This window comes from Catharus ustulatus, chromosome 3, assembly GCF_009819885.2.
Source record: "Catharus ustulatus isolate bCatUst1 chromosome 3, bCatUst1.pri.v2, whole genome shotgun sequence".
In the NCBI taxonomy this organism is placed as follows: Eukaryota; Metazoa; Chordata; class Aves; order Passeriformes; family Turdidae; genus Catharus; species Catharus ustulatus.
The window spans coordinates 26,508,888-26,531,297 of NC_046223.1; the positions used below are offsets into that span (position 1 = coordinate 26,508,888).

Below are 22,410 nucleotides of genomic sequence, written 5' to 3' on the forward strand. Positions count from 1 at the left end.
CAAGAAAAAGCCGCTCAGGTTTCATGGTTGGTATTATCTCTTCATAGTTAAAGAACATTAGTGGCTTTATAACCTTATTTATCCAGAGTTCATGTAAGTGTTTGGGTCTGCTTGGGGGAACAGGCCTGCTCAGTGGGAATAAAAGCGCCAGAACTGTTCCCACAGTGCTCTGTAGGTCCAGAGGGTCAGCCCCTTCCCGAAACACAGCCTGCTGTTTCTGTAAGTCTGGGTTTCCCCAAGTGCAATCACCCAGCGCAGCCGCTGCTGTGGTTTGCCCTGCAGGGTCCAGCCCTGCCCCTGGCAGTGCCCACAGCGCAGAGAGCCCAGCTGAGCTCTCTCCCAGGAGCTGCCTGGGAAGCAGTTCCAGGTCCGGCCGGCCAGCGCCTGGCACAGCTCAGCTCCCCAGGCATCCCCATGAGCCCCAGAGCTGGGCTGCTGCGGGCTCCGTCTGCCCTTTGCCGCACTTACAGCACAGCGAGGAGCCCAGCTCGGGACCAGCGCTGGGAAGTTGGGCAATGGCTTCAGCACAAAGAATAACTGTTGTTTTTGTCCGGGTTGTGTGTTGTTCTGGATTCTGGGATATTTTTATCTGTTGGAGTCTACCTAAAGGCCAAAGAACTGCTGTTGGAATTTTTTTTCTATATTTTTGAGGCAGATCAAATTTTTCAGATGAATATTTATACAGATACACACATAGGTTTTACACTTCTTGACTGGTGACACTCCTCTGCTGATTAAGGTCAAGACAATTAGCAGGGTATTCTTTTATTATTTTTGTTTTTAAAATTTGTAATCTAAGTGCATATGCATACAGGCTGGTTCTAATATTCCTGAGTGTTACTCATGTGGAATTTTCATCATGGATAAGTACACTGCTGCAGTAGATTTTTCCTGGGCAGCAGTACAAACCATTACAGTGAGGACAGCAGGCAAACTGTTACAGCAATTCTGAAACAGGATCAGAAGTAGGTCATCAAAATTTATATTTTCCCAAACTACAACAGAACATCAACTTTTTTGTTTATTGTTAGAAGATAGGATTTATTTATTGATCTCAGGTTTTTAGGAAACACAGAGGAAGCAAATAGACTTCCAGTTGTGTCAGAAACTGCATCAGCTAGGGTTTGCCTTCAGTGAGTGTAACTCTTCCTGGCTACTTGAGCACAAACAATGGCAAAAATCCTCTCTCTGCTACTGCAGCTAACTCAAACTTTAGTTTTGAGGTCATCTTTTCAAAACTAAAATTTTGGAAAGATGATGCAGGATGTCAGTTACTGAACGTGAAGCACCATTACTCTAAATCAAAGATTTGCACCACAGCCGCAGCATAAATCTAAAGATGTTGTGAGAGAAGCATTGACAGTAACCAATTCATGTCAGTAATTTTTCCCTTACCTAGATGCCACCAGTGCAGAGGTGAGCTCTGGGCTTCCAGCACTGCCAGGGAGGGTGCAAGGGTGGGCAGTGAGAAGCCTTTTCCTGCTTGCTGTCTGCACCAGGGATATCCAAACTATCCCATGCACTCACTGGCTGAGTGATGAGAGAATTTACTATTTCCTCCCAGGTGAAAAGGTGCTGCTTTTTGTCTGGACTAGATCTCTCAGGTTTGCCTGTATTTAGATCACAGGGACTGGATGTGGACAATATAAACTTAATTAATTTCCAGACGAGCCATGAAATGGTGTCAGTGTATATAACCATGAACGTGTGGTACTATCGTAGGGTGTATCTGATGTTTGTTGCCTAGAGCCCTAAATATATATTTGGTTTTCTGAATAGTTCTGGGGTTTCTTTAAATAGATGGAGTTCACAGTTCTTTTGGTATTCACCAGGGGGTAATACTATTAGCAAGCAAAATACTTTCATTAGAACAAATGCTTTCTTTAAGCCTCAAATTATTCTTTTTTCTGCCTGTAGCAGAAATTAAATATTTATTAGGCAAAACAAAGTAAGAAATCTGCAACCATCCCCTAATGAGGCTTCATTCACTTTTAATCATGATTTGTTGGTGTCTCTGGATTTCTGTTTCTCTCAGGAGTACTGACTTCATTTGATTAGCCACATTCAAACTGAGTCTATAGGAACAGGCTCTGTATTTACTATTGCATTCTATTAGACAGAATTTTCACCATCAGGGTAGATGCATCTCTGGATTAAATATAAGTATGTACATACACAGGTGGGTACCAAGCCCCCAGCCCACACATACTGTCCCACTAAGATCAGTGAGACCAACATTTATGAGAAAATAGAGTTCTGCAGGATCAGTTGGTCTCTAATGAAATATGACCTTGACCTGGGAAAGTGGGATTGGAGATGTCAGTATCTACACACTTGTTAAAGCAGCAAAATGAGGAATTTGGCTCACAGTTCACTGAAAAGGCATCAGCAAGGTTAAAGCAAAACAAGAAAAAGCTTGTTTGCTATGCCCTCTTGTTCAGCAAATAAATGATACTGTCAGAAGTTTTGAAGCAAGCACTTCAGCCTGTTCCTGGAAAGCATCACTGGCGAGAAAAATAATTTTCAGTACAACTCAAGAAGTGAGAGGAAAAACACTGTACAAATCAGTAACAAGTTGGCCCACAGGCAGCCAAGCTGAAGAGGACTCATTTGCTATGGATTTCTGTCTCTCCTGCCTCATCATCTGCTTCCCAGCTCATCCACCATCAGTCCTGCCCGTCCTTCGTGCCTGCAGCACCTGGCAGGGAGCACAGTGTCGTGGCCAGGGTAGCACTGCTGTGTGTGCAGACATCAGCTGTCCCCAATTTGCACAGGACTTGTCAGAACTTGACTCACTGAGACCTCTGCCCTTCTGTAAAGTGGAGTTAAAACTGGGGGGAAAGAGCAAACAGATGACAGGCAAACATTCATATGACACAATTATGTTGAAACCTCCCTAAGGAACTGTGTACTTTTTAATAGTCAGTATTTTTAGAGATTAGATATTTTGCTTATTTTGGAAAGTAAGTAGAAAGATGCATAGAAACAATCAGTGTGATGGCAGCATGTTTTCTCTGAGTAAATACCCAGAAAGATGTTCCAGATGATCACATTCCTAACCCTGCTGCTTATACCCCTTGGATTGAGGTGCACCCCAGGCACTGAGGACCTGAAGTGCAGAAGCCCCATATCAAACCAGCCTGGCCCCCTTGTTTGGCAGTCTCCAGGCTTGCTACATTCACCTCATCTAGGCATGTAAATGTTTGGAAGAGAATTTGAAATTTAACAAATGACTCCTACTCAACAGAACAAAAGAACAACACCAGTTTTTCCTTGAGAGTGATGCTGGTGGTGTCAGTAGGATTGCAATGTGTTAATTTATCCCAGCATTTCTGAGTTGGGTGGTTCTCTTTAATAATTGCCAGATTTTTCCTGTAATGACTAATTAATTGTAGGACTAACTCAATGCAGCTATGATACCCTGAGTACCCTGCAGCAGAATTGTCAGAGCAAATACACACTTTTCATTTTCTTTCCTCTGTTTTGCTTGCTTGCTTGTCACTTCAGTTTGCCCGTGAGTGTTTGCCTTCTGCTGTTGCCACTCAGAAAGAATGCTAGGGCTGGGCAGTAAAAAAGGGACAGATATAATATCAATGTAGATAACAAGCGGGGTCTGTGTGTGTAGCTTTTAAGAAAGAAAACTTGAAGAAATTTTGCATCACTTGAAATTTTCTACCTTTTATTAAACAACAAAAATTATGTATTTTCATTTTTACAGTAATCAATTAAGTTATAAATAGGGGGATTTTTGCTATATTGAAATTCATAAAGGTGTGACAGGAAGGAATGATTTTCCCTGACATTAAAATATTAAATCATCATCAGAACTTGCCTCTGGACTAAGACAATAATTTATGTATCTCTTGTTCTCTATTTTACTTCTGTCTCACAGGCATAATATAAGAGCCCTACTTTTCTCACAGAATGTGCATCTCTAGGAGTGTGTATGTTGGACAAATTTAAGTACAGTAGTTTCACGAATACAAGCCGCACGGATTATAAGCCGCACCCCCGGTGCCTCGACAATGTTGCTGTCTTTGTCAATAGATAAGCCGCACCCCGAATATTAGCCGCACTTTCGTTCGTCGCGAGAATCCATGCGCAGCTTTCACAAATTGGCCAATTAGTAACAGGATCGCGGCATAGCGGGCTTTACTGGCTCGGGGCGGGGCCAGGCAGGCTCGGCCCGCTCATGGTTGCCGACGGGGCCGGGTGGCCCAGCTCAGCGCCACGGCTCGGCGGGGCTGGCCGGGTGGTGCTGCCGCCGCCGCCGGGCTCGCTGGCCCCCCTCTCCCGTCAGCACCGCCCCCCTGCCGCGTTCGCTCGCCCGGCTGGCAGGGCTGCCGCCGCCGGGCTCGCCGCCCGCCCCGCTGCCGCTTTCGCTCGCCCCGCGCCGCGCCTCGCGAGCGCCGCGCCCGCCCCGCGGCGCTTTCGCGAGCGGCGCTTCGGCTCGCGGCGCTTCGGCTCGCGCCGCTTCGGCTCGCGCCGCTTCGGCTCGCCGCGCGGCGCTTCGGCTCGCGCCGCTTCGGCTCGCCGCGCGGCGCTTCGGCGAACGGCGCTTCGGCGAACGGCGCTTCGGCTCGCGCCGCTTCGGCTCGCCGCGCGGCGCTTCGGCTCGCGCCGCTTCGGCTCGCCGCGCGGCGCTTCGGCTCGCGGCGCTTCGGCTCGCCGCGCGGCGCTTCGGCTCGCGCCGCTTCGGCTCGCGCCGCTTCGGCTCGCCGCGCGGCGCTTCGGCTCGCGCCGCTTCGGCTCGCCGCGCGGCGCTTCGGCTCGCGCCGCTTCGGCGAACGGCGCTTCGGCGAACGGCGCTTCGGCGAACGGCGCTTCGGCTCGCCGCGCGGCGCTTCGGCGAGCGGCGCTTCGGCTCGCCGCGCGGCGCTTCGGCGAGCGGCGCTTCGGCTCGCGGCGCTTCGGCTCGCGGCGCTTCGGCTCGCCGCGCGGCGCTTCGGCGAGCGGCGCTTCGGCGAGCGGCGCTTCGGCTCGCCCCGCCGGCAGGGCTGCCGCCGCCGCCACCAGGCTCGCCGGCCGCCCCCTCCCGTCTGCACCGCCGCCGCGTTTCCTCGCCCTGGCCGGCACTGCAGGCCCCCGCACCGCCGGGCTCCCCCACGCTGCTGGCCCCCATTTTGCTGGGCTTCCCCCGCTGCCAGGCAGCCCCACCCGCCGGCCTTCCTGCTTCTGCCATGCTCCCCTGCACTGCTAGCCCCAGTTCTCCCGGGCTCCCCCGCCATGCTGGCTCAGGCTCTGCCGCCCTCCCTGCCCCGCCCTGCTGGCTCAGGCTCTGCCGCCCGCCCCCCACACTGCTGGCCCCGCCTCTGCCAGGCTTTCCCACCTCTGCCGGGGCCGGCCGGGCTCCAGCTTGGCTTGGGGCTGCCGCGGGCTCTCACTTCCGTGTTGGCAGCTTTTAGAATTTTGTTAATAGATTAGCCGCCCCGGAATATTAGCCGCACTTCCGGGTTTCCACCAAAATTTTGGTCAAATTGGTGCGGCTTGTATTCGTGAAATTACTGTAATAAGTTACATCCGAAACAAGTCCCTGCTGGTTAGAGAGCTCTTGGTATTTCTCCTTTTGTTTTTCCCCTTCCAATAGATACATCCTATAGCACTTGAAAGCACTGGAAAGGACTAGATATAACTTAATCATTTACCAATGATTTAGAAATGTTTACTTGGGCCTAAATGTTGTTCTTCCCTTTCTCTTTCTTTTGTCATTTCTGGATGAAGAAAAGTATTTCTAGCAGTGGCAAAAATATTGGCATTTTTCCCTGGTGTCCAGATACCATGTCACTACAGATGGTAAATGAAGTTTAGTCATATGGTGTGATCTCCAACTCCCTAAGTCATTCACCAAAGTAAGTGAGGCTGAAATTCCCTCATGTTGTATCTCTCTGCTGTAAGTTATGGTGTTGTCTCTTTGCTCCAGAAGTTTTGATTTTATTCTCTAACACTACTTCCTTCTTGTCTTTCAGGTTTGTTGTCCTCCTAGTCGTCTGAATTTTCAGCCCATCCAACACTGTTCTGAGGTACCTGGTACTTCCTGCTTTTGCTTCAGCATCCTAGAAACTCAAGGGTCTTCTTGACTACCACATTATGGGAGTTGGGGCATTTAGATAAACTGCAATTCTAAACAATAATCAGCTCCTTGCAAGAATATTTCAGCTGACGTCCCTGTGATTCTGTGTTATTTTGCTTTACTATTTCTAAATATTCTGTTAGGTTTCAGCTCCTACAAACTATTTAGAAGCATCCTTCAGACTAGATCTTTGTCCATCTTTAGAAAAAGATAATTTGCATGGCTTGCAGGAGGTCATGGGATCGCTGCCTTTTGGGATGAAGACTCACTGAAAATTTAAGTGAGGCAGAGAACCTGACTAGCTCACAAAGGCTAAAGGTATCCAAATTATTATGGTCCAAGCCATAACTGTTCTAAGGAGTTAATTATAACAAAGAGGTGGGAATTTCCATGCCTGAGTTCTGCACCAAAGTTCTTAAATTCGCAATCATCATAAATGCTTGTTTTTCCCAAAACACAAACACCCCTCTGACCTCTCTGATTTTCTGACATAAACTAAGATTCTTTTCATGATAATCAGAGTCAAGTATCAGTTCCAAAAAGCCATTGCTGTGCATTACAGGCACTTATGCACATTAGAAAACAAAACAAAACAGTCTACCACTTTCCGGGATTAATGCTATGAAGGATTTTATGGGTGGTCCATAAGTGGACTGAATGTTGTGCTAATGTGTGACTGCATGGCAATTAAGCTTAATTAGGGAAGGTTTTGAAAAAGACAGATGAAAGTAAATTATGGGAATGAAAGCAACTGTGCTTTTGGGGGCCACACTCTGGCACACTGGTTCATGTCCCCCTTCTGTCAGGTTCTGATGCACATCCAGCAGTTTGTCAAACCAAGCGTTTTTCTCAGGAAGGGGGAATCTCTTAGGAGCGCATTCTTCACCCGGTCTCTGCTGAGCTCACTGGTTTCATGAGAAGACAGCTGTGCTTCCAGAGCAAGAGCAGCAGCAGATGACCCTGAATACATGGCCATCCGGTTTAGTTCAGCATTGCCTCTTTTCTGCATGGAGGAACAAAGGTAATCATCAATGCGGGTTTTCATGAGTGCTCCGGGGACATTTTTTTACAATTTTGTATTTTTACAGATTTACAACTGAGCACCCCGTATGGAACATCTGATTCTGGTTGAAGTGCTTTTCTCTGGTGAGAAGGCATCAGTACGCAGACCTGGAGCAGTTTCCACACTGCATGGTTTGAGGGCACTCCATAAAACAAGCTTTTTCAGAGCAGAGGACCTCAGGGTTTCTGTGCTCACACTGTTTCAGAACCAAGTGCCCTTCTTCAAGAAAGTTTTAAAGGAAACAAAACTCAAAATGCTAAAATCCTCAATGGAATATATTTGCTTTTTTTCTGCTCTGGACTGAGTGGCTGTTACTGCAGGCACCATTATAGTATGCTATGTTATATTGGATTTTATTAAATTATGGAAAATAATTAAGTAGAAAAGCAGAGGAAAAATGATACACAAACTGCAGGCAGATCTTTTTTTAGCTTGAATAGTGTCTGGTATTGCTTTCCTCCAGGACACAGGGATGGTTTTTCTCCCTAATGAACTTTTTACATCCGAGATGAAATACTGATTCTATGGACAATTTATTAAGAAAAGCACAAGTTTCATGTGAGGAGTTTTCAGTCCAACAGGGAATTTATATGTGGAAATCATATATGGGTATAGGGAAACACCTCATAAAAAGAATGACTACATGGTCAGCAGCTGTAATTTATGTTCATTCTCTTTTAATAAAAAAATGCGTATTCAGGCCAATCTTTTTTTTTTTTTATTGCAGCTCAGCAAGGTACCCTCAACTGTAGCTGTTTAACCTCCTGACTTCCTTTGGCTTGTTTCTGAAAAAAAGAAAGCTAAACCTACAACTTGTGTTTTCAGTTATGGAACTTATACATATGTGAAAGGTGTGACAAGGATGCCTTTCTCCAGTGAAGAATGCTGAAGTAAGTGTTGATAAAAACAACCCACATAAAAGAGTGTTAAAATGAAAACAGAGAGAAGAGGATGTAAAATAGAGAAAAGAAGCTGGATCTGAGATTTGATGGCTGACCATGAACAGCTGTGCACAGGTAATCTAGATACATGTTCTAATGCCTAAGATCTCCAGGTTAGGTATGTATTTACCTGCATTACTCAGATAAAAATTTGCAAATGAGGTATGTGTCCATAAATCACAATCTTCTTCAGGTCAAATGTTGTGGAAATCTGTCAAGTTAAAAATATGTTCCTAGAAAGGATGCTTTAATAAAACTTCTAGACAGGATCTCATATCTAGCACCAAGTGCTGTTTCTGAAGATGCCCTCAGCTGCAGACCCTTACTCAGATCCCCTGCTTCCTTCTACCCCTGTAACTGGAAAGTGAAGGCACTTTTAAAGAGTTGCTGGTGTGTGAGGTAATGAGAAATTCCAGGTGGAACTGTGATGACAACACTTGTGAGAGGAGCTGGCACAATCTCCTTGGCCGAGTTGTTAACCAGCTCTCCATAGACTCACTCTTTAGTGGTGGTGATAACATTTTGGTGGAAGTCTGATGCAGCTATGAAGCAGCAGGTGAACAAGCCATTTCTTCACTAAAAGCCTAAACCCAGCATTTATTACTTCCTTTTAGGTCACAGAAACATCTCTTGTCTGTCATTTTGGCAACAACCACTCCCTTTTCATCTTCATCTCCCTAGAACACTCTGTCCTACTTCTCTATTGCCCATGCTGTAAATGCCCCTTCTCCAGCAGTATTTCTGCTGTACTCCTGCTGGCACCTTCTGCAGCAGCCAGACCTCTGGGCATTCCTGGGACAGACTCAGAAGGGAATTTTCTGAAGTAGGGGCAAAGTATTGCACAGTTAATGGCAAGAAGAATTCACCTGGCTTAATACTGGCTACTTAACAGAACCAACAGAGCATCAAGATTTGGCCTTCTATGATTTGGACACTTTCTAAATTATACTTTTATGTTAGAATGCTGCCATGTAGCTTGTTGGAAGACTAGGGAAAAACAAATTTTTACAGTTTGAGGAGAGCTGCAACAGCAGCTGGAGCTATTCTGCCTATGTTTTCCCCACACTGCAAGCCTTCACAAAGCTTTAAAGCCAGAGAAAGTGAGCTGCCAAAAATAATACACTAACAAAGCAGATGAGTCCATTATTCCCAATTTTCTAGGAGATATGTTTCAGTCTATGTCTTCTGTGTTCTATATTTCATTATCTGTTCTGTATTCTGTATGTTTGTCTGTGTGTTTTATCATGTTTCTGCAAGAAATGTTTAATATTTAGAGGTGAAGGAACTCAGGCTTGCTGGTATTTTGGACTCCTTTCTAACCTGCTCTCTTTCTTTTCTCCCCACCTCCTTCCCTTTTTTGTGGCTTTCCAGTGTAAGTGGCCACAGTAAACCCCTGTTCAGGATCCAGGAGGAATCCTTCACCTCCAGCCTAAGGAGAACGTTGGTGACAGCTGCTGAAACGCCTTGATCACACACTCCCAGCACCCCAGCACCCTGCCAGCAGCAGCAGGAGGAAAGTCCAGTTTATGTTAATAAGGTGCAGAGAGTGGCCAAAATATTTTGTGAATTTTCTGGCTCAAAAGGGTAATGAAGCTACCTCTGTCTCAGTGCACTGGCACAGGAGCAAACTAAACAACTGGGAAACATGTTTCAGAGGAGAAATACAGAGCACAAACTCCCTGGATTTCACACTTCCACTGGAGGCTGAGCTTTGCCTCTCTCTACCTCTTTTCCAGGCTGGCTGAACCCTTTTGCACAAAAAGTGGGAGGGATGGGGGAGGGCAAGCAGGCTTTTCTGCAGATTAGTTTCAGGCGGCTCTTGCCAGACCAAAAGTTACATTGGAAAGCATTTCTTGGTTTATACCAAAACAATTAATTTTTTAATATGTAAAGTAAAACCCGAAAGTTATTCCCATAAATTTAGTTTGAACTCTACCTTTTTATTAGCTTTGAGCGAAAGAAACCTCCACACTGCTGGGAGCACAGTCAGATTCTTTGGGCTCTCTTCAAAAAGCTCGCTCTTTTTGTCATTCCTCTCTGACCTCCTCCCTGCTAGTCCCGGGATGAAAAGCAAGCCAAAGATCTGCTGAGAAATGGGCCGAGCCACTGCTGACCTTTGCAAATCCAATTTCTTCAAAGCGAGAGCTAATCGACGTGTTCCCACGCTGGGTATTGCTGAAACGCACGATGCAATTCAAGGAATGAATTCACCATGGTGCAATCTCATTTTGAATCCAGTTTTCTTGTTTTGTGTCAGAGGGTGAAGGAGGCAGAGTTTGGTACGAGTTAGAGAGAGAAGTCACAACCAAGTTTCACAAACTGTGTAAGTCTGTCTTTGAAAGATTTTGCACTTTGGAGGGGCTCTTTCCCTTAAAATCTAAAATGTATTGGCCTCCCCCCCACCTGCTTCTACCTTCTTCCCCCTCAAAAACAGTGACATTTTGCAGTTATTTAAAACAAAAAGAAGCTAATTAGAGTTTGCAATCTGAGCAATCTCCAAACAGAAAAAAATAGGCTCTGATGTGTAAGAAACCTTGTGGGGAGATTTGTGTACACAGGAACTGTAAGTGAATGAGACTGTGCTACAGAAAGAGCTTTACAATTCATATTCAAAATTCATATTCTCTCACTTTGTATATGTGACCTGGAATGAGCACTATTCTGATTTTACAGCAGCCAGAGAGGTCCACTCTGTGTGAAGTTTTGCAATCTCTGCTAGGTACCACAGCTGTGCCAGCAGGATCCGTGCAGGAAAAGCACATTGGCATTCCCAACTTAAATCTCATAATCTTGTTTCAACAGGTGCCTGGAGACTGGCCCCCTCCCTGTTTCCCAGAAGGTGCTGCCATTTGTTTTCCAGCTCCACTGACCAAGCACAGCCCTGGGCATCCCATGGACCCAGCGGGAGCAGCGGCAGTGCTCCACATCCTGCTGGCATGCTCCGAGCAGGGCAGGTTTGCACAACGCTGCAACTTCTTGTCTGGGGCAAAAGGGACACAAGAGGACTCTCATTCCTCCTTTAGCTACTGTGGGGCATGTGTCAGGGGTAGCACATCCCAAAGAGATGCTTTCAGCAGCCAAGGAGTGCAGTTATGTCATTGCCAGCAGGGACTGGGCTTGCTGTGTGTCCCTCGGGATGTCACCTCTCCAGCTGGGAAGTCCTGGCAAGGCAGGTAGCAGCCAAGCTGCTCCACTTCTGGTGCCTGACCACAGACCTCCAAGACTGGGGTGTTCCTGTCCAGTTTGGCCATACAGTAGAACCAGAGATATTGTAATTTACTGTTTTAGCTTCACTGCACAAGTGTCATTCCACTACGGCTGATGTAATGGTGAATCAAGTCCTTGGGCTAATGGGCTGAACTGAGCCTTGGCTGTAAACTGCAGGCTTCCAGAGGAAGCCTCAATGCTCTCATTTTGTATTTGTCCCTAGGAAAGCAAATGAAAATATATCATTGTTCTCAAGATTGCTGAAAGCAAATCCTTTTTTAAAATTTTATTTCTGCAGCCATGAATAGTAAACTTCCTCCATTCATGACTGGTTTATAAAAGAGTTTGCTAACTAACCAGATCTGAAGAACTTTCGTTCTCAGCAAGTATTGCAATAAGAGAATTGTTTGTGTTTTTATTACTTTCTCAATATTTTTTTTTATCCTCTTTCCCAAGACACGATTAAATTTTCCAGTCTTCTGGACATCAAAGATTTTGGAGAAGAGCTTGTATAAACTGGATAGGTAACAGCTGTTACCAGATGGATTTACTGGTGGAAAGGGGAGAGGGCCAATTTGTTTTATGTGTTTCCTCCCACTGCTGGCACCTTTCACTGTGGCACACTGTTCCTGTCCTGTGACAGGGAGTGTCCTTGCACAGAGGGAGCCCTTGTCCACAGGTTTACACCTAACTCTGGGTTTTGATGTTGGTTATAAGTGACTTTTACAAGTGTCTTCTTCGTAGCTCCAGTAGTTTATTAAAGTGAAAAAATGAGGGAGCAGCTCTAATATTGTTAGATAATAGCACTGATTGACAGATTTTCACTTTAACCTTTTCAAGTCAGAAGGTCTAGTTTGCTTCGCTTCTGGATATATCAGGACACTTACAGTTGGATTTATGTTTGTAAAAGAAAGAATTGAATTCCTCCAGAAAGGTCATAGTACCAAAGGAGAGTTTCAGCTTATAATCTCTGTTGTGCCCTTCTGATTACCATGGAAATGAATATCTGCATGAATCCTCTTTATTTCTTCATCTAGTTTAAAATTCCTTCTGTTCCTCTTCAGATTGCTGACTGTTTAAGAAAGGTCATAGAGGGGAAATGGTGATTTGTGGTATTGCAAAGCACTAACTGGTAAAAGAGATTGTGTGCGTGTTTAACAACCTGATTTTTGCATATTGCTATACCAACAATATCTGATCTCATTCAGATAACAGTAAAGCAGCCTACAGCTTTGACCAGATTCAAAGAACTCACACTTGTTGTTCTTTTCTTTCTTATGGTAGGTTTGATCTACTTGCTTTGACATTTGCATGTTGCGTTTTTAAGTACCTACACTCACGTTTTTCAGGCTTCAGCAAGGGAGAGCACTTTCAGTATATGTTGTCTGCACAAGAGTCCCATGTCCTGTGAATATGCTGACATTCAATCTGACCTAAAAAATGAGAAGCACTGGGATCTTCTCAATCTAGTCTCTTTCTTCCTGGGGTATCCTAGATTGGTACTTTTGATCCTTTCTCTGAGAAAATTCAGAATCCATTGCCATTGCAGGAGAGGAGACTCCGTTTTCGCCCAGACTGTGAGGATCCTCAACCCTTTGCAAAAATGCTCAGATTCTCAAGGAGTTTAGCTCTTCTCTGCAGCTGACCTGAGGGGATTAGCTGGGGGAATATCACTGGAGCAGATAGTCCATGTCAATGGCTGCTGGACTGCTGTCAGGAAGAAAAGATCCTGTCTAGAGAGGGACAGAACAGAATCCATATCCAGAAAATCATCTGTAATGTGATTTTAGGCTTTCAGCTTTAATTAATTTCAAACTGTTTTCTCTTTTATTCACTCACTGAGTACTACTCCATATAGTTAAAGCAAATGACCAAGAAAAGAAGAAAAGAGAGGAAGTTCATCTAAAAGAGCAACTGAGCTTCTGTGCAACACTCAGAGTATTTTTTTTTCTACACAACTAGTGGAGAAATTGGAATAGCTGTGCCAGTTTCAAGACAAAGTTTTCCATCTTCAGTGAACATTTAGACCCCAATAAGAATCAAACTACAAAGCCATTAACAAAAATGTGGAGGAGGCTCAAGACTTGCTGGGTAGTTTGCTGCATGAACAGGGAAATGAGGTCCTTGATTTTTCTTTGAAGAAAGCGAGTTTACTGTACAGCTCATACAAATAGGGAGAGAAAGAGGTGTCTGACTAATAGTGAGAGGTGGGGTGAAATCTAAGTTGTAGTCCCTGTTTTGCAGGCAGCCCTTTCCACATGCCAGGTTTGGAACCATGCAGGTGAGTTAATGTTGCCCTGTTATCTCTGGGTCCCCAGGCTGGGTGCAAGCACATATGGAATTCAGCACATTTAATGCTTGTGCAAGTGGCAAAAACTGGTGAAAGTCACAGCCTTTTAAAAGTGTGTTAAACAGGACAGTCTCTTGCATCCAGCGGAGGGGATCTTTTTGGCAAGCCTAAGAGTCAGCAGGAGCTTGTACAAGTGGTCATACCACATGGTTGCCAAACTATAAAAGCAACAGGTAATACAGGTGTGGTATCTCACAGCCTGCTGATATCTTTAAAGTGAGGTCTGTGAGCTTGTGTGCAGGCTTGTGCAGGTAGTGTGTGTCGAGTTAAAGCTCATTTCAATAAATCGCGGAGTCACAGAACAACTTCTGTTGGAAGGCACCTTAAAGATCATCTTGTCCCAATGCCCCTGCTAAGTGCAAGGCACCTTCCACTAGACAGAGTTTCTCAAAGCCCCTTGCAGGGATGGGGCACAAAGTTGGTGGGTTTTTTTTTACTTCACTCCACAAGTTGCTGGCACAGGAGCTGAAGGGCTGTTTTCAGTGCACTATGGATAGACATTGCTGTTGTTATTTTTACTACTTCCTTATCATGTATTTCAGACTCTGCAGTGACAGTGATGATTAAATAAAAAATACGAAATCATCAGCTTGACTAAGTATTTTCCACTAAGGAACATTTATTTATGGTGACACTGAAATATCATAGCAATTCTCTGAAGCAATACAAAAGCTGTGAATTTTAATGTATATAGCCAACAGAAGATTAAAGGTCTTTGGCTCAAGAGCTTTTACTATAAAGACATAACAAGACATTACTTTTAATGTAGTTGCATCTTCATAAAAATCTCTTAAACTGCAGCTTGCAGAGGAAGTGTAGAGCACAAGGCAAATTAAAGTACAGTAACCCTGAAAGGACAAAATGATCTAACCAGTGATGTAGTACTTACAGGAAAAAGAACTGAGATTACTGATGGCTCAGTGCACAGAGTAGCATTTATTATGATGGAAAAGTGTATACCATGAATTAATTCTGTCAGTTTTGTGCTGGCCTGTTTCTCATTTTACATGGCAAATACTTTGATCCATGTTATAATGCAGGTACTTTTACAACCCTGGGAAATTTGCTGTCCCAATCTACAGACGAAATAATTTAATCGTAAGTATTTCACCAGGCATTTTTCAAACCAATTTAATTAGGTTTCATTGTTTGCAGGCTTTGAGTATAACATCCAGAGATAATTTAAGAGCACAACCCGCTTGTCAACTTGAAAGAAAATGAAAAATTGGTTAGTTGTTATTATTTAAAACTCCAAAACGTTCAAGCTGGAATATCAATGGGGTTTTTTTCCTTTGAAAGAATTTCTTCTTTTTATGAATGTCTCACTGTAATCTTACTATTCTTGTGCCTGCAAATGCATATATTCTCATGTAGTTTAGGAAGGAATTATGGCATTGCAGTGATTTTGTATGGGTTTTGAGCTCTGTTATATTCCTATGATATTTCAGAATTTCCAGGGTCCTCAAAAGGATTGTTCCAGATTTATGCTTGCATAACACCAGCAGAATTCTATCCCTTTATCACATTCAGAGCTAATGCATTAGTCATCCAGGTCCCTAAACAGGTTAATTATCCAGTCCAGTTCTTCAATGCTTTTTTAACTGTTGCACTTATAATTTTATGAATTTCATATAACATTAGATGATGGTAAATAGGTTTAAAGATAAGCTGAACTTTTAAAGATGGAAAATGCTGATATTTTTTACTAATTTCTAGATCTGTTATATTACCAGTACTCTTTGGGAAAATTCTGATTTGCAAAATATGATCTCACAGGGTGTTTTATCTTATTGGCTTTTTGCCATGTTGCCAGAGTTTAGTGTATTCAGACAGAGGCAAGCAAAGTGCATGCTTCAGCATGCAGTGAAAAAGGGCAAAGCTGGTTTTCATTTTCTAGAAAGAGATCCTAGTAACAGTATTCCTCCTGCTGAATGGCTTTTTATTGTTGGTTTTGTGCTTTTGATTGAGTTCTTTGGGTTTATGTTTCTGAGACATGTACCATATATTCACAGGAAAAGTCCAGGTTTCAGAAGTTTTCTTAAAGTGGATTCAATGGTTTTGAAATCTTTACTAGAGACCATCATTCTCTGCCTGCTCACAAATACAGCAGTTATCTATAGCTCTACCTGCCCAACTCAGGAAAGATCCCTTACAAAACTTTAGGTGTTTTTCCACCCTTTTCCAGAAGGTGCTACTCTAGAATAGAAAAGATAAGCAGTTTGGTATTATGCTGAGTTTTAAAAAATGCCAAAAGACATTTAAGAAAATTCAACTCAAATCTTGAAAATACCAGCTTTAGAAATAATACCTTATCTCTAGCCTCAATGGAGAATTTTTGGTTTTCAAGCATCTATGTTGATCAGTTGAACTGTCCATTCCCTTCCCATTAGTAAGTTAATATCTGTATTTTTCATAGACCATCTCAGCAGTGTGCCAGATTATTAGCAAAAGGGCCAAGCAAAAAAGATTCTGATCAGAAATCCGACCCACTTCAGTTAAAGCCTGGCTCAAATACACACTGAATGGAGGTGAAATTGGCAGTTTCACTTGTGGGCAGTTCATGTGAGATCATTTAAAATGATCCAGGAAGAGCTCTGAAGGTCAGCTCCTGTGATGTGATGTGATGTGATGTCAGCAGTGATGTCTGCTTTTATGTTGTGCAATAATGTGTCTTTCTCCTCACCTTCTCTTCATCTTTATTCATCTAGCTGTATCTATAAAATTAATAATTAGTAATAGATTAATACAGATACAATAATTTCTTTTCCCCCTTTATATTTTTGCTCTCTTTCTCTCCCATAGCTTATTTGATTAGTATTTTAGCTGTGTTGAAGAAATGTAGATACTGTTTCACTCACTTCTTGGATAATTTTTCGAACCAACAACATTTGAATGGCTATAAATTAAAAACCTGGTTTTGCTGAACCTCTGGTGATGCACACTCTTCTAATCTGCATTTAGATCTCTGTGATAGTATTCTGGTGAGATCTGAGACATAATTTTAATTTCCAAGGACTAGGCAGGTTTCTGAAAATGACAGTGAAACATTCAGTACAACTTGTGTGATAAGGTAGCACTCAGTGAAATAGCAAGCAGCATTTAACAGCTTTGCAGAAAGGATTATTTCCATGAAAGTTTTCAACCCAGGGAGTTTAGAAATTGTGTAGAAAGTCATGCCCTCACAAGATTTGATCACTGTCTAGGTCAAGAGTTAGATGAGGTTTAGACAAAGTTCAATATGCTTTGCTATCCATAGTGAAAAACTTGATATTAATTTGAGCATCTGATTATGCAGCTGGTACCCTATTAATTTGTTGTTAGCTTTTTTTAAGTACTGCATTTTAGAAATCTCATATTTTCAGCCTGAATGGTGTTTGTCTGGCAGCACTTTTTATGGGGTTTTGGAGCTGTGACCAACAAATAATTTTATTTCTGTAACATTTTCTGCAATTTCTGCCAAGCCATTGACATATGTGAAGAACTGTGCATTTTTATTTTTTTTAACTCTATGGTTATTTCAATTTTGTAGGATTTAGTCAATAACCATCAAGTACTGAGATAAAGTGATACTACCTTGAAGAAGAACAGTATAGTCAAATGCACTGGAAGATGAAAAGATAATATACAGAAATACTTTTGGGAATTCTAGTAATGTCAATTTTGGAGTGCTGCCACAAGCTAGCATAGGAGGTGGTTGTTTGCTTTATGTAACAGGTTCAGTGCTCAGTCTTATCCCAGGAATGATTCTCCTAAGCAGTGGTGACTCCAGTCTGACTCTCTTAATTTGAGGACAGTGATGGATGTGTTACACATGCTAGACCACACCAGCAAAGTAGTCTCTGCACCCACATGAAGCTTAGCAGAAAGAGGCTGAATTTGGCACCTTGTGTCCATCCATCTCACTTTCATTTATAAAAACATGTCATGTAAGGTCCCCTCAGTTTTGACAGTGATAGTTAACCTCCTGAACAGCTTGCCTTTAATGATAATTTCCCATTTAGTGTCTGATTCTTGTTTGGTTCTCAGGTAATGTGTGTTTCATGAGCTGCCTTGCTGACTGAGAACGCTTCAGCTATTTTTTCTCCCAAAAAGATACTTAGACTTACCTTCCCAGCTGGACAAAGCCAGTGATAAATAATCACTCTTATCACTTTGCTGAAATATCAAAGTGGTCTCTCCTCATGGCAGAGCATTTCAGACTGTCCTGGAGAAAGCAGGTCGTGTGAATATTTTTGCTGTATTCCTAATTGTTTGCTCTGGCAGTTCCCAGTGAAGCAGCTGGTTGTCTTTGGAAAGCTATGCTTGTTGTTTTGGGTTTGAACATCATGTGTCTTTAATTTTCAGCACTAGCCACAGGGATAAGTATCACAAATATCTGCTTGAAGGCCTTTTGCCCTTGGGAACCCAATATATACTTGGCAGCCTCTCTGACAGTGGGACTGAGGGGAGAATCAAAGTTGACTCATTGCCTTGTGTCCCCTCAGGGAAGAGAAAGAATAAAAATGGCAATTCCTGCTTCATTCAGTTGCCTGAGGCATGTCTTTCCTGTTTTTGTAGAGAATAAAATAAGGTCATTTCTAAAACAATCTTCCCTCTGTATGAAAATATTATTCCATCCAGTATCATACAGCTAATTCTGAGGCTTGACTTCCTCACATCCCACTGTGGTCCCAGGTGGACTTCAGTATTCCATAAACCTGCACATAACCAGAAAAGAACATTCACATCTTCCTTTCAATGCCTACCTCCAACAGAATCTACTGTCATGTTCTTCAGCTCAGCATACAGTAAACTCTAATGAAAATGGGTTGTACCCATTGCTGAAAATGGTGCTGTACCATGAAAGTGGGGTTAAGCCTGCAGGTGGAGAGAATGTGGATTGTGCTTTATTTATTGTGCCCAAGCTGTTCACAGACTCTGATTTCCTACTGCATGATTATGACCAGCCTAAATGAGCATCTTGCTATGACTTCCAGTGAAGATATATTCATTACTCTGCCTGTGGATATAACTTCCCAAATATTCCCCACTTTCTAGGCCACACTGAAGTGGAACAGTCATTAGTGGTGGTAACATCATAATACAAAGGGGAAGCCTGACCTCCAATGTATGCCTCAGCTAAAGATTAAACAGGATGCCATCAGTTGAGCTCTGATTCTTTTAGAAATGTGACTAGGCAGAGCTCCAAGCTCCCACCAAGGTATTTTCTCATGTCTCTATCACCTCTTATCTCAAGTGGTACAACTGCCAGAAATAATTTTCCTTAATAGAAAAACCACATGCATTTTGCGTGTTGTATAGATCTGATTAGTTTATGATTTCAATTTGAAAATAGAATTCAAGTCTTGCAATTTAGATCTGAGAAGCATCTTTCTTTAAGACAGTTTTCGATTTTGCTAGGAGATCCATTCCTTTTATTTTATAATCAGTTCAACCCAGCAGCACAATAATCTTATGGAAGATGGTGGCAATTATCAAATATGCAAGTCAATAATTTTATTTTCAAGTCTGCAAATTTTGCTGTTAATTCTGAAATTCAGTGCTATTCTAGGGAATATGTTGTTGATGGGGGACTAGTCATACTGCTTAAATACGAAAGGGAATTTTAGCTAGGGAAGAAACTCTGCAAGATGAATGGGTGTAATAGCTTAGCATGGATCTGAACTTTGTCTTGCAAAATACTGCACAGGCTTTCAGTGACACAGATCCCATTGGAAACAGCTATTGTCTGACAGCTGAAAATAATAGGGCTCAAAACGGTTCTAATTATTCCTGATTTGAAAGGTAAGTTGGTATGGCTTTTTTGATGCTTCATTTGAAATATGCTTGTATATTGTTTAATTATATTAATATATGTATTTAATCACTGTGTCCAACACAGAGAATATGAACTTGATCTGTAAACAAAACCCTTTCTCTACGCTTGCAACAGTGTATGCCTGGCCCTGATTGTACAATTAGCATTGATTGTGCTTTGTAACAATTTCCTTAAGTTATAAACCCTTCAGTTCTTGTTAAAGTATGATTCAATTTGCATTTTTTATATCTGCTTCCAGTAATTTATTGGCTTGCAAGAAGCAACGCTCCTAAATCAGAAGAGCCAGACAGAGGTGTGGCACAAGGTAAAGTTCTATTTCTCCTTCCTTCTTCCTTTTAGCTCTGCTCCACACTAAGGTATGCAAACCATCTTGCACAACATTACACAGGCATAAGAAGGCACCCCGTACTTGAGAAAGGACTGGAGTGAGAAAAACAAGTGTGATGTTAAGAGCAAAGCACAGCAGAAAATACTTTAGGAGGATCTATAAAAAGTTTAAATTGGTAAAGCATGTATGTGGGTGGGTTAGAAAGAATAAAGCATAATTAAGTTACTGAAGCCTCAGCAGGACTCTGAACATTGTTCAGCGTGCATTGCAGTTTGCTTTAATGAAATGTCAAGAATAGCCACAACCTTAGAATGGGGACTTTTTTTGTCGTGTAGCATTGATTTCACCAAATGCATGAAGGCTGAGCTTCCTTGGGCTTTGCGTCACGGTGCTGCAGGGTACTGAGTGTATTTCAGGAACACATGGAGGCAAAAGTTCCACCTTCTGCAAGCTAGTGACAGAGCATATTAGGCACAGCCGAAAGTCAGAGGAAACTTTGCCATCCTGCATGACAAAGGGTTCTGGGCCCCATCTGGGGGTTCCTGCCTGCACACCAATAGCAGAAGGGTGGATGGGTGAGAACTTTGCCCTCTCTCCTGAAATATCAGGGAGCAGAAAGAAGCATGGCAATAACAGAAAAGCATCCTTGCAGCTACTGAATAGCATTTATAATTGCTCTATGATGTGAACAATTTATGTCAATGCCCTTGATGCCCTGGGCTTTAGCTTTTATATTTTTCAGAATCTCTGCTGCCTGGTGAGTAACTGAATCTTCATATTAGGTGTCAGTAAGTTCTCTTCACTGGGTGTTTAGACAAAACAATCCCTTCCCAGCTAGAGAATCAAGGACACCCAAAAAGCATAAACAATGGTGAAAGAAACGGGGCAAGCCTGGGGGCTGAGACTTCATGGCCTGTGGCTGTGGTTGGATAATTGACCCCAGGGTGTAGATGAACCAAAACTTAAGAAAGTGTAAAAACTCGTGGCTGGGATCCACCTGGGATTTGATTTGAGTGTAGCCCTGGCCAGGCTCTTGCACTGCTCAAGGTGCATCCTTTCAATAAATACCTATTTTATTGCTTTTGCTCTGTTTGGTGTCTGTTCCAGTCAGCCTTTCCAGGCAACACCCTCATGCCACGAGTGACCCAGACACTGCCCTCTTCTGCTCCTCACAAATCCCTGCTTGCCCTTCTCTTTCCCTGGAGCTTCTTGGAGTGACCTGCAGTGACCACCACGGTGGAAGACCCAGGCTTCTCCTTTATTAAAACCTGTGTTGTGCCTGAGACTGACAGAAGAAAACACCATGAGCCTCATAAAACATTTTGTTGGATGACAGAACTTTTTCAGTCCTTGGAGTAGAACAAATCACAGCCCAGCCTTTTGAGTGGCCTGGTGCACGCAGTGCAGGACAGGTGAGTCTCAAAACTGAGACCAGACAGGGAATTTGGCTCCAATTCAATAGGTAACTTTTCAGTTAACTCTCCTTCCCACAGTTCCCAAAGCACAAAGCCTCTGGGATTTGGTTCTGCCCCTTGTTCAGACTCATGTCCTCTCCAAAACACCCTCACAGGAGCGCTCAGCAGGCTCTGTCATGGTGGGGGACTCCTGCACTGGCAGATTAGTGCAGCATTGTGGCTGAGAAGGTCATGTACAGCAGCTATAATTGTGAAATCAAGAAGAGTAATGAGGATTTGAGCTGTTATTTTGCTCATAAATACACATTTTAATGTGCAGGGGAAACCATAGTGTTGAATGAAAATATTGTGATCTTCAGGGGAAAAAAGATGTTAGCCAAAAGTGCCGTGCCTTTCCATATGATCCACCTAAAAAAAAAAAAGAAAAAAGACTTTTTTGAAGATGGCTGCCAGCCAACATTTCAGAAATATTTCCTTTGTGTTACTACTCAAAGTGATTTATGTCCAAGTAGTCTCTAGCTGGTTCTCAAATTGCAGTAATGATTTTGATTGTTTGTTTATAGTTTCATCTGAACATTTCTGCCTGCCATGTCATATATTTTGAACCAGCATAAGTGCCATTTATAGGCAACTGCTGTGCCCATGTAGAGTCCATTGTTAGTCTTGTTTCTGACTGTTCACATGTATTAGATATAAGGTTTTGGAAAGAAAAGAGAGAAAAAGGACCGTGTTCTTACCTTGCTGACCAAAAAAAAAAGTTTTCAAGGAGATTATTCTGACAGATGTGTAGGGAAGTCAACACTTGGGCCAAGTGGCAATTTTTTCCATGGGAAAAATTAAAATACTTTCCCATGAAAGAGGTGAGTCCAGAACTGCGTGTCATCAACCCAGAAGCTGCGAGGCAATTGGACTGTAAGGGAAGTGCAGTTGGGTCCAGCTGTGGTGAGCAAAGTCATTGTGCAGGACACTGCATGGGGAACGTGCTCCAGCACTTCAGGACTGGATGTCACAGAGGAGATTTAGCTGAGATGTTTGAGCTGAAAAGTCTGTCTGCACACCAGGCAGCTTGTTTTGCTCAGTTGAGACCCACGTGCACATTAATGGCTTGGATGTCCTTTAGGCAATTTTGCATGGCAACAGAGGAAAGGGAGAACAGATTTAAAGCAGCAAAAGAAAAGGGGGAGAAAGAGGGATTGACAGTAAAGAAAAATATATTTA

General features: G+C 43.0%; 1 long non-coding RNA gene across 1 annotated transcript; it reads left to right on the top strand.

Moving 5' to 3' along the window:
• The first annotated feature begins 5,965 nt into the window (after positions 1-5,965).
• On the top strand, positions 5,966-21,574 carry LOC116993342. The gene is made up of 8 exons (XR_004417273.1): positions 5,966-6,020; positions 6,877-7,091; positions 7,861-7,869; positions 7,959-8,023; positions 9,446-9,611; positions 10,877-11,028; positions 19,688-19,753; positions 20,885-21,574. It is a non-coding gene; the product is annotated as an uncharacterized LOC116993342 (long non-coding RNA).
• Positions 21,575-22,410: the final 836 nt, after the last annotated feature.